Here is a 10,059-nt window from a genome sequence, read left to right on the forward strand (position 1 = left end):
CTCCAATCTAGAATGACCCTCCTTCTTACTCACCTCCAGCCCTCACTCCAAACTTCCCTCCTTGTTCTGTGGGGGGTAAACACCTGAAGTCCTCCAACTTACCTTGTCTGCTGGTTGAGGCTCAGCCCTGCCACCAGTTAGGGCTTCCAGCAGATGGTCACTTCCTGGTCATCTCCAGGCCACTCTCCATGCAGCATACTGTGCAGTCTGGTGCTGTCAGGCGGGACTTGAGATCTCCCATCGAAGTGGTTTAGCCATCTAGTTAGCCATCTGGTGGACTCCTACATTTCTGTATGCGCCCCTTTGAAGCATTTTCAGAGACTCTAAATAAAGGCAAAAGATGATGCCGTTTATGAAAATGTAAAGGAGCCCTGGATTTTACCCCTCTTTGTGTGAACTAACCTGCCAGCCAAGGGCAAGAGTCTGAACTGCACAAGGATGAACTGTGTCCTCTTTCACCTCTGTTACTTCTAGAAAAATGTGGCCCTGAGGGGCCAGGAGAATTAATGACTTAATGCCTAACAAATCTCCAGGAACAACCTGCTGCAGATAAGGTCTCATTATGGTTAATTGTTGTTATTATTATTGTTATTGTTGTTCTTAGCCCAGCTCCTGTGAAAAGCTGCCACAGCTTTGTTGACCTCAGGTCAGGGGTTTAATTAATACCTCTTCTGAATGCCAGAGGCCCCAGGCACCACATTCATGCCCCCACGTGCAGGCTCCACCTCCTCTGAGCTCCGCTCACAGGGTCTTCTCCACCACCAGATCTTCCCACTCTCCCTCCCTGGAGTGGCTCCATCATTCTTCAATCCTGCTAGCAACGCCAGCTCCCATTCCAGCCCCTTGCTCCAGATATCTTCCCCCTCCCCCTTGCCGCCCCTCCCCGTACCTTCCCTTTTCTGCCATTTCCCAGCCCCCCAACACATTTTTTGGCCCAAATAGTTCTCCACGGCCGAGCCTTCTGCGGGGTCATGAAAGCTAAAGAGGGTTCCCCTGAGCCTCGTCCTTTCCCCTTGCAGCCCCCATGTCTTGCACTGCACCCCAGGTCTCCGATCCCACCTCCGTGAGAACTTTGGGCCTGTTCTTCAGGTGGCGAGGCCGGTTGGGTGGGTTGGCTGGTTTAGGGTTACGGAGTTTGGCACTAGCTCACAGTCCCGTGCAGCTGCCTTCTTTAATTAATTAATTCCAATTTTTAAAAAACCATCTCTTCAATTGGACCTCAGGTGCATGCCTCTGGGGCATATGTCACATCAATTAAAGACAACAACTATCGTGCTGCCTAAAAGAATCTCTGAGCCCCTTTAAAGACTCAAACACAATTCGGGCCTAACTGCCTTAGATCACTCTGCTGTAGACAGACCCTGAGGCAGCACCCCCAGGGTAGGAACTGGGTGGCAACAGTCCACTTAAGAGATGGGAGATGCTCTCCTGTTGTGGGTGCCTCCCTCAGCGCCCACGCTCCCTAACCCCAGGGTTCCTCTTGGCCTTTGCTTAGATATTCAGGAAGCTAAGCTATTGCAGGTGGTGTGGTGCCCTGGTTTCTCTGGGGTAGGACCGGACATCCCTCAAATTCCAAAGCCCACCTCTCCACTGTCCTAACTGACCATCTTGCATCGATAAAGATGAATTGCAGGACCTCTAACAACAGGACAGGGACTGAGTTGATCTGTCCTTCCATCCATAGAGATGGTTGACGTAGGGTTAGCGAAAGCTTTCACAGTGGTTTGAATTGGGAAAATGGTTAAAGATGTTGCTTGAGGGCAGAGATGATTTCTTTTTGTATTTTTTTCAAAGAAAATGTTTTTCTTTTGAGGGGGTAGTTAAACAACCACTAGCAACCTTCCTGATCTCTGAACACTTCATATTTGCTTATGCTAAAATGAGTCTATGAGCTTACGGTGAGGGGGTTGCATTTTCCTGCCCACCCTGGGTGGGTGGAAGACAGGCAGCCACCCCCTCAAGGCTCGCGGCTGAGCAGGAGGGCGTGAGGGAGCCAGCATGCTCTATTGGAGGAAGTTTTATCAATTCCTTACATCTGCTAATGGACACTCGTCCCACTTAGAAGTGGAATTACCACTCAGGACTCTTGGAAAAGGTGGGGGTAGTGGGAGGGGGTTTAAAGGAGCAAAACCCATCCTTCGGAGGCCTGCATCTTTGGCAGACCGAGGAACCCAGGGATGCAGCATGGAGGAAGCTCTCCCTCGTCTTGAGGCCACCAACTTGCCCCCAGGACCCACCCCGCCCTCCAGAAAGGATTTCTTAATGGTCTTTGATTCCCACCTTGCTCGACAGACACTTGGTAGAAGCTTCAGGAAGGTTGATAGAACATTGAAGACAAGGAGGGGAAGAGGCATGCAGCGCAGCTACAAATAGTTTTCCATTTGCAAAGCAAGTAGGCAGATGGGACTGGACTAAAACCTTAGCCTCACTAACACTGTCCTTTCTACTCAATTGGAATTAAAAAAAATTAGTAGGCCAGGTAAACATGACTTTCCTTATCTATTTAACCCATTTATTTATTGGCATAGGTGAGTTGATTGAATCACTTTTGTCCCTTTATGTTTGCCAGAATCATGGCTGTCCATTTGAGTCCAAACTTCCAGAGAGCAGAGACCACATCTGTTCAATTTGCTTTGTATGGTGTCCAGCAAAGGGCTGCAGTATCGTGTCACAGAGAAGTGCTGGACTTGGACCCTGGGGACCCAGATTTTACTTCTGGCCATGTTACCCTTAAAATCTGGACCTTGGTTTTAATTCGCTGTTTAAAAATAGCGGGAAGAACATTTCCTGCCCTTCCTACCTCCCAGGGTTGAGGGAAGGAGTAAATGAACTACTGGAGAAGAAAGACTCGTACAAATGGTCACAGACCTGTTGTTTTGAAAAAATTATAAAATGCATTTTGATGACAAGGACACCAGAGTGATCATACTCCAAACTCTGAGATGTTTCAAATAGAAGAGGTGATGTACAGAGACCACAGCTGTAGGGAGCTGTGAACCAAGTGTTGGGTCCAGGTTACAGCCAAAACCAAGCTTGAGACGGAAGTGACACTGGCTGTCTCAGTAGCCTCCCTCATCTCTATCCCCAAAGCAAAACAGCTCTACTCACAGATCTGGTCTTTTAGTGAATCCTCTTTTTTTCTTCTAGAGCACCTTGGCATTCATTTTAACTTTTCACTGGAATTTAAGTGGGGGTGGTGGGAGCTGAGGGGGCACAGAATGAAAGTGCCCAAGGACCACATTCCTTTAAGACTGGAAATACACATATACACATGAGCGCATGTGTGCGTCTACAGACAAGCCCTGTGGCAGACAAGCCAAGAGTCCAGCTCTCTGGGCTGTCTCTAAACACTATTACTTAGAGATATGAGGGGGGAAAAGTGAATACAAAAGGAGAGACCAGGACAGCTTTATCCACTCTGTAGAAGGGGCAGTTTCCTATAGGAAGGGCTTAGAGATGAAAATTGGATAGTAACTCTTAGGAAAAGAATGAAATTACAAGGTATTAACAAACACAGTCAGCTTTCTAGAGTAGAATCCTAGGTATCAGATCTGGAAGGTTATAAGAGTCATATAATCCCCTCTTTGCACAAAGCCTCAAAGATGAAGTGATTGAACAAAGGTCACAACACTACAAGAATGAGGACCCAGAAGGTCATGACCAAGCTCTGGCCCCAAGTCTGGTGCAGCAGGACGGGGTTATATTAGTTAATGAGTTGGAAGGGAGCCACGGCCACTGCCCCTCCATAAGTACGTGTGTTAAGAACTATTATTGACTAGGGGTACACCCCTGGAAACTTGGGAGGCAAAGAAATGCAGTGAATAGGGAGCTTGTACCAGGCCATCAAGCTCACCTTATAGAAACCAGATAGCTCTGCTGCTGTTTCAGTTAAATCTGTGAAGTTTTCAGAACTGTCAAAGTATACAGAACTTTTTACTAAAGCTTTTAAATTAAAAAAAAATGGGTCCTGTTGATTTCTGCCCACACGTATTGAAAAAGTTAGTGAGGAACTATCCGGGGCCGGGAAACCAGGATGACAGAAGCCTTGTCTTTCAACAAGGCCAGTGTGGGTGCTAAGCCCTGCCTGCCATGACTGCTAAGCTGTAGTGCCCGCAGCTGAAGAAGGCAGGCTGACTGAGAGCCAACGCCCTCTTCTTGTGACATGTCAAGGGATGACGCCCTTCTCTTGGTAGGTTCCTGAAGGGTAAGAGTTAAGGGGGAGCAGAGGAACTGGGATTGCCTTGCCAGGCCCAAGGCCTTCCAGAGAACCAGTCACCAAGGCTTCAGATACATCGGGCAAGTCCCAGGGTCCTGGAGAGAAAGGAGGGGGGAAAAATATGAAATAAAGGAGATGCAGTCTTAGAACTGAATATTCGAATTATTCTCCCTCACATGCCAAGACCACTTGTTTTCACTCCACAGGAATATGCAGTCATTTTCCAGAGCCTTTCAAACCCTCCAAGAGGACAGCACCCTGGGAGTTGGAAGACCGGGTTCTGTTCTGCCTCCACAGTTGACTGGACTGGGGGACTTGGGCTGAGCCCATACACCTACCTTGGCCTGAACTTCCTTCATTGGGAATACCACCTGTCCTGCCTGCTTTGTGGGGGTGTTGGATGATCTGATGAGATAATGGACAGAACCTCTCTGCAAAAGCCATAAAGCACTCCTCAAAGGGCAGGTAACCATACTACTATTCTAATTACTAGGAGCCCTTCAGAGGGTTGGCCTGTGGGTGAAGAGTCCCAGAGATTTGGAAGATCACCTTGTTTCCTTAGTCATCACTCTGCATACCTTCCTTCCAAGCAGGATGGCCCTCACAATCAGAGGGTGGGGAATGGATCAAATGTCCGAGAAGGCAAAGCTAGACATCTCAGATGTTCTGGGCTCACTGGCCCCCATAGATGCCAAGTTCTTTTTCACATTGAATCTAAATTTTTCCTTGTACTACTTTATGCTTATTTCCTCCTCTTCTGCCTGAAGATTTTCTCTCTACCTGCTGAAATATGGTATCATTTTTAGTGTTTATCCATGGAAGACACTCACTATTGAAGAACATGACCCACAGTTGCTAAATTGCAATTCCTGGGTTCTGGAGTCCAAGTGTAATTAAATCCAAGCAACAGTTTTTGGAAGGAGCCAAGGATAGAGTCAGTCCTTGAATCCCTTTATAAAGTTTCAGTCTCCTCCCTAACCTTTTCCCAGACTCAGGTTATTTTACTTCCCACAGGAATTTCTTTTGGGGGGTGCTATTTTGGGGAGAAGTAGCTGCATCTGAATAGAAAATGTTTAGAGAGGTCAGCCTCAGTGCAGGAACACTTGCTAAGTGTGCTTTAAATAACGGAGGGAGAATAAGGAGTTCCAATTACGGTAAGATTTGGAAAACATCAGGGAAATTTGGTTTATGATGGGAAAGGTCGTGCGTTGGTTCTACTCCACCCTAGGCCTTCACCTTGCCTTGTTCATTTCCCCTCTCGGTACTCCAAGCCCTTTCAATTATGGACACCCTCTCTTGGCTCTGAACTTGGATAAATGCTACCTTGTTAGCTAATAATACCATTAATTATATTAATGATTAATAGCTAATTAGTCATAATGCTGTAATACTTCAATGGAGGCTTCCTTTCTTTCAGCAGCTCTGTCTCAAGCGCACGCGCAAGCACCACCCCCCCTTCCCTATTCTTGGACACAGAACAAGTGCGGCTCTAAATTTATTTTTCTGACCACTTCAGCAATCTCTAAATTTCTCCAGTTTTTATTAGCTGTCCCATTCATCTGGCGAATGACCACACTGCTTATATTTTGCCTTTTATTTCTGTCCTGTCACTCACACTGCCTTCCAGTAACGAGAGCAGAGTCAAGATTTTTTTTTTAACGTATTTCATAAACCAAAGTCTCTTTTACTTTCTAAATCTCACTTGGGCCTACTTTTCTACTTTGGCCCCCCTTCCTCACCTCACCTTTCCCGAATCCTAAACTGCCCCCTACTTTGTGGAATCCCACCCCTCAGCCAGCCCAAAGCTCCCTCCCACTCTATGGTTTGGCTTCCTTTCAGCAACCACGCCCCCAGACCCCAGGAGAGCGGTGCGCACGCGCACTCCATGCCTTTACCTGGGCGCTCGGGAGTGGGCGGAGTAGGGGCGGCGTGGGTGGAGCGGGAGTCAGCGGTTACAAGGGCGGCGGAGCTCTCACGAAGTGGCAGGAGGGAGAAAAGGTGCGCCGGGGCCAGCCCCGAGAGCTGCGCATGCGCGCCGCCGCGCCCAGCGGCCGAGATGCCAGGGGGGCGGGCGGAGGGAGGTGTCGGGCTCCCTGTTGGGCGGGGGGGCCGGCGAGGGAAGGGGCCGCGGGCGCGCGCGCGCTCTCGCCGCCTCTCGTCCTCCCTCCCTGCCCCCCTCTCCGCACACAGAACCACACACGCACACCCCCTCCCCTGCCTCCCTCCCCGCGCGCCGCCCGCCCCGCCGGCCCCGCTCGCCCTCGCGCGCTCGGAAGGCAGTCGCGAGACGTCGGAGCGGCGGCCACGTAGCGCTGCGGCGGCGGCGGCGGCGGCGGCGGCCGAGGCCGGGTCTGCGGAGCGGCCCTCGGGACAGACGTTGGGCGGGGGGGAGGGGCCGGCCCGGCCGGCGGTTGTTACTCGAGCGCCGCGGCTACAGGCCCCCCGCCGCAGGGATGGACCGCCGAGGCGGCGGTCGGGGCGGCGGAGGCGGAGGCGGCCGGCCCGGGTGAGTAGGGGCCCCTGCCCCCCACGCACACGCCACAGTCGCTGCTGCGCCCCTGGCAGCAGCCCTTCCTCTCCGCCACCCGCCGAGCCGACCGGGGCTCTGGGAGCCGGGTTAACCCTTCGCCGAGGCAGCTGCGTGCGCTAGGCCGAAGCAGCCCCCATTCGGCGGGGAGGCCCCGGGCGCTGCGCTCTTCTGGTCCCGAGCCTGGGCCGGGGGCGCCCGCTTCTGCCCCTTCGTCCCCTCCTTCCCGGACTCGAGCTAGGCTCCAGTTTTGCAGAGTCCGCTCGCCCCGAGGCCCAGGGGGAGGCCGGGGTTGCACGGGTTAGCGGGCCCAGGGGAGGTTTGCACCGGTTGTCCTGCGAGCATTCTCCTGCCCTGCAGCTAGTGGCTTGCACCCACTGCCTCCCCTGCCCTGCGGTTGCGCCCAAACCTCCAACCCCTGGGAGTATTGTGCCGCCCGAGATAAAATGCATCTAGTGTACACCCGCCCAACACTCACCCAGAGGGTAATGCAGACCTTTCTCCACCCCCGCCTGCTCTTCCCCTCCAATCAGGCTCTACTTAAGATTCTTAGATGGGAGCCACTAAAGGTAGTGACACCCCAGTTACATCTATACAGAACATGTCCGTTGTCGAGGGATGTCTCCTGTAGAAATGATAAATGCTCCTACCTCACCCTCGAAGACCGTCTTCACGATTTAAGATCCCATATGCTCTTCTTGAAGAGGGCCAGTCTTTGATCACATCTAGCAGTCTCTCCCCCAACACACACACACACACACACACACACACACACACACACACACACACGCACTCTCTCTCTCTCTCTCTCCCCCCCCCCCCCCCCCTTCCTGATTGCCGAACAGTCTCTGTCATCGCGGATCCATTGTCAGGAATGGCCTGTGCCAGTCAAAGGAATGTGTTTTTGCCTTTGGAGAAGGGTGCTTTCCACAACCATGTTATCAGGACGTTGCTGTGTGAGTCTGTCTTTGATTGTCCGCAGATTGTCCCCGTGTTCAAGCATCATTATTACAGTTGTTTCCCTTATATGCATCTCTTGTGGACCCTCAGTAATACCTGAGTGATGCTTTTTTCCCAGTTAATTACATACATATGCTGTGTGGGAATTTCACTTATTTTGTTGTAATGTTTAACATCTATGGTCAAGCCATAGTAAATACATAGGGTAGTATTTTGGGAAGAATGTCTGTATATTTTTTTCCAGCAATGGCTAGGTCCGTATTGTTCTGGGAATGGCAACTAGCACATGCTTTCTTGACAACATGTGTACGCTTAGGGAATGAAGAGCTGCTGTGGCTGGCATGTGTGAGTGTATGCCCTGAATGCAGGTGACATTCCCATATGGGGCTGATTTGAGAGTGGTGTACTGTGATAGGGCTGGCAGGTATCTTGGCTGTTTGTATCAGGACCTGTGCACATGTATTCGGGTAGATACTACCTTTAGTGTAATTTTGTTTAAAGTGTTCACTGCTGAGTTTTAGGGATCCTGGAAATATCTAGTTCAGTGGTTCTTAACCTTCCTTTGGGGTCATGGAAACCTTTAGGGCCCTCTTCTCAATAAAACAGACACACATAATTTTGTGTGCAATTACAGTCATCTTGAACCTGGTCCTGGGACCTCAGCTTAAGATCTGTATTATGCAAAAGTGAAAGGACTTTGAATTTTGTGTTTTGCTTTGTTTTGTTTTTCTGTTAAGGATTGGCATAACTTTGGTCCTGAGCAGTAAGCAGCAAAGTAGATTAACTGTGTATCCTTGTGTTTTGTTCTTTGATTACAGTTAGATATTTGTAAGGCACCATTTTCCTATCTTCCAGTAGAAAGATGTATGTGAAAGTTTCAGAAAAAGTTAAAACTGGAGTCAAAATAACTTGTCTAAGTCTGACCAATTGATAATGTATGTTCCTTGCACTATATTCTAAATGTAGCAGATTTCAGCAGGGGTGTCCATGGTCTGGTTTATGGTGCCTATCTGGAATCGTTCTGTGTTGTTTGAGGTTGATCTGATCTCTTAAGGCTTTATCATTCCTGTAGTAGAGTACCTGCTCCATGAAGATTTTTCAGCTTTATTAAATATGATTTCATGTCTTTATTCAGGGTGATATTACCATCAGAATCATCCATTTAAAATTTTTCTTTTAATGGAAGAATTTTAATTATAATTAGGGAATTCAGTCTCCATGTTTGAAATCTAGAAGTAGGCATGAATGTTGCACCATTCTATCATTAAGCAGGGGATAAATATCAGCTATTCGTTAAATCCCTCTGTATCCAGCCTTTGCCTTTTGATTGTATTTAAATCAAGAGACATTTCTTCCAGTGTGTGATAGTGTTGTGATGGACAGTGATATAAAAGAAGCACAGGCCCCAGCTCTCCAGGAGCTTATAGTTCTGATGATATTTTTCACTTAAAGAATCCTTTGGTGACTTCATTTTTTTTTTCATATTTTGAGGCTTCTGAGAGACCAAGGAATTTACGGCATTAACAGCTTTTTGAAAGGCAAGGGAGCTTTGGAATCTTGCATAGAACGTGTTTTATACACCTGAAGAATAGCATTTATTCTAATAATTATGCAGTGTACCTATGAAGTTTGAAAGCACGCTGAGATGGCAAATATTGCATTTTTTATTATCTAATAAACATGACTGAAGTGGCTTATATTATAGGTTATTTTTTTTTGTTCGTGTAGTGCCTCAGGTTTTACTGTCAGAAATTATTTGCGTATCCTAAACCCAAACTGTTTCAAAGTTGCAAAAATGTTACTTTTCTTTGTCAGCATAGTATAGTGATAGATTGTTAAAATCTCAGGGGACAGCATACTTCCTTGATTTAGTATTGCAGAACCTCCTGTAACCAGTCACTTACCTAGTTAAACACCCACACACCACAGAGCAGCTGATCATATAACTCCTATGACTGTGAGAACAGCATTCTCTCTGCCAGATTCAGAGCTTGGAAGCTGGAAAACAATTGCATAGCAGTGAAACACTTAAGGAGTAGTGGTGCCAGCAGCTCGCTCTCATTAGTACAAACAGCTTGCTTTAGTTTTTAGTTTTTTTCAGCGCTCTTCTTCAGACACCCTTCCCTTAGGAGGTTTCAGATCAGCAGCTCCTACTCAAGGGAAGCAGCACTGACTTTCTGCAACTGTGGCCTCAAGATCTGATTTGTGACACCCAGAGCTGTTTCCATTTCTGCTCTCAGTATGGGAAGTAATCTTGTAGTGTGGTAAGAAAATACTTTTCAAGTCCGTAGAAGAAACTTGATTAGTAATGCTGCTGATGTGATTTTGTTTTTGAATGTCTGGAGCCCATCGAAGT

The 10,059-nt window shown here is 48.4% G+C and overlaps 1 protein-coding gene and 1 long non-coding RNA gene across 7 annotated transcripts in view; one reads left to right on the top strand and one right to left on the bottom strand.

Moving 5' to 3' along the window:
• LOC116656837 overlaps window positions 1–307 on the bottom strand; it is an 8,646-nt gene extending 8,339 nt beyond the window's left edge. For both annotated transcript variants that reach the window (XR_004311829.1, XR_004311828.1), the window contains exon 1: window positions 103–307. This is a non-coding gene — a long non-coding RNA (uncharacterized LOC116656837). The remainder of the gene's footprint in view (window positions 1–102) is intronic.
• Window positions 308–6,396: 6,089 nt separating this feature from the next.
• The window catches only part of ZNF652 (zinc finger protein 652), a 57,010-nt gene continuing 53,347 nt past the window's right edge, over window positions 6,397–10,059 (top strand). For 3 of the 5 annotated variants that reach the window (XM_032457802.1, XM_032457803.1, XM_032457801.1), the window contains exon 1: window positions 6,397–6,722. The gene's annotated coding sequence lies outside the window, so the exon portion shown is untranslated. Of the gene's footprint in view, window positions 6,723–7,591; window positions 7,700–10,059 lie in introns of those variants that run through there. The other 2 variants (XM_032457805.1, XM_032457804.1) reach the window with 2 other exon arrangements.

This window comes from Camelus ferus, chromosome 16 (assembly GCF_009834535.1).
Source record: "Camelus ferus isolate YT-003-E chromosome 16, BCGSAC_Cfer_1.0, whole genome shotgun sequence".
Lineage (NCBI taxonomy): Eukaryota > Metazoa > Chordata > Mammalia > Artiodactyla > Camelidae > Camelus > Camelus ferus.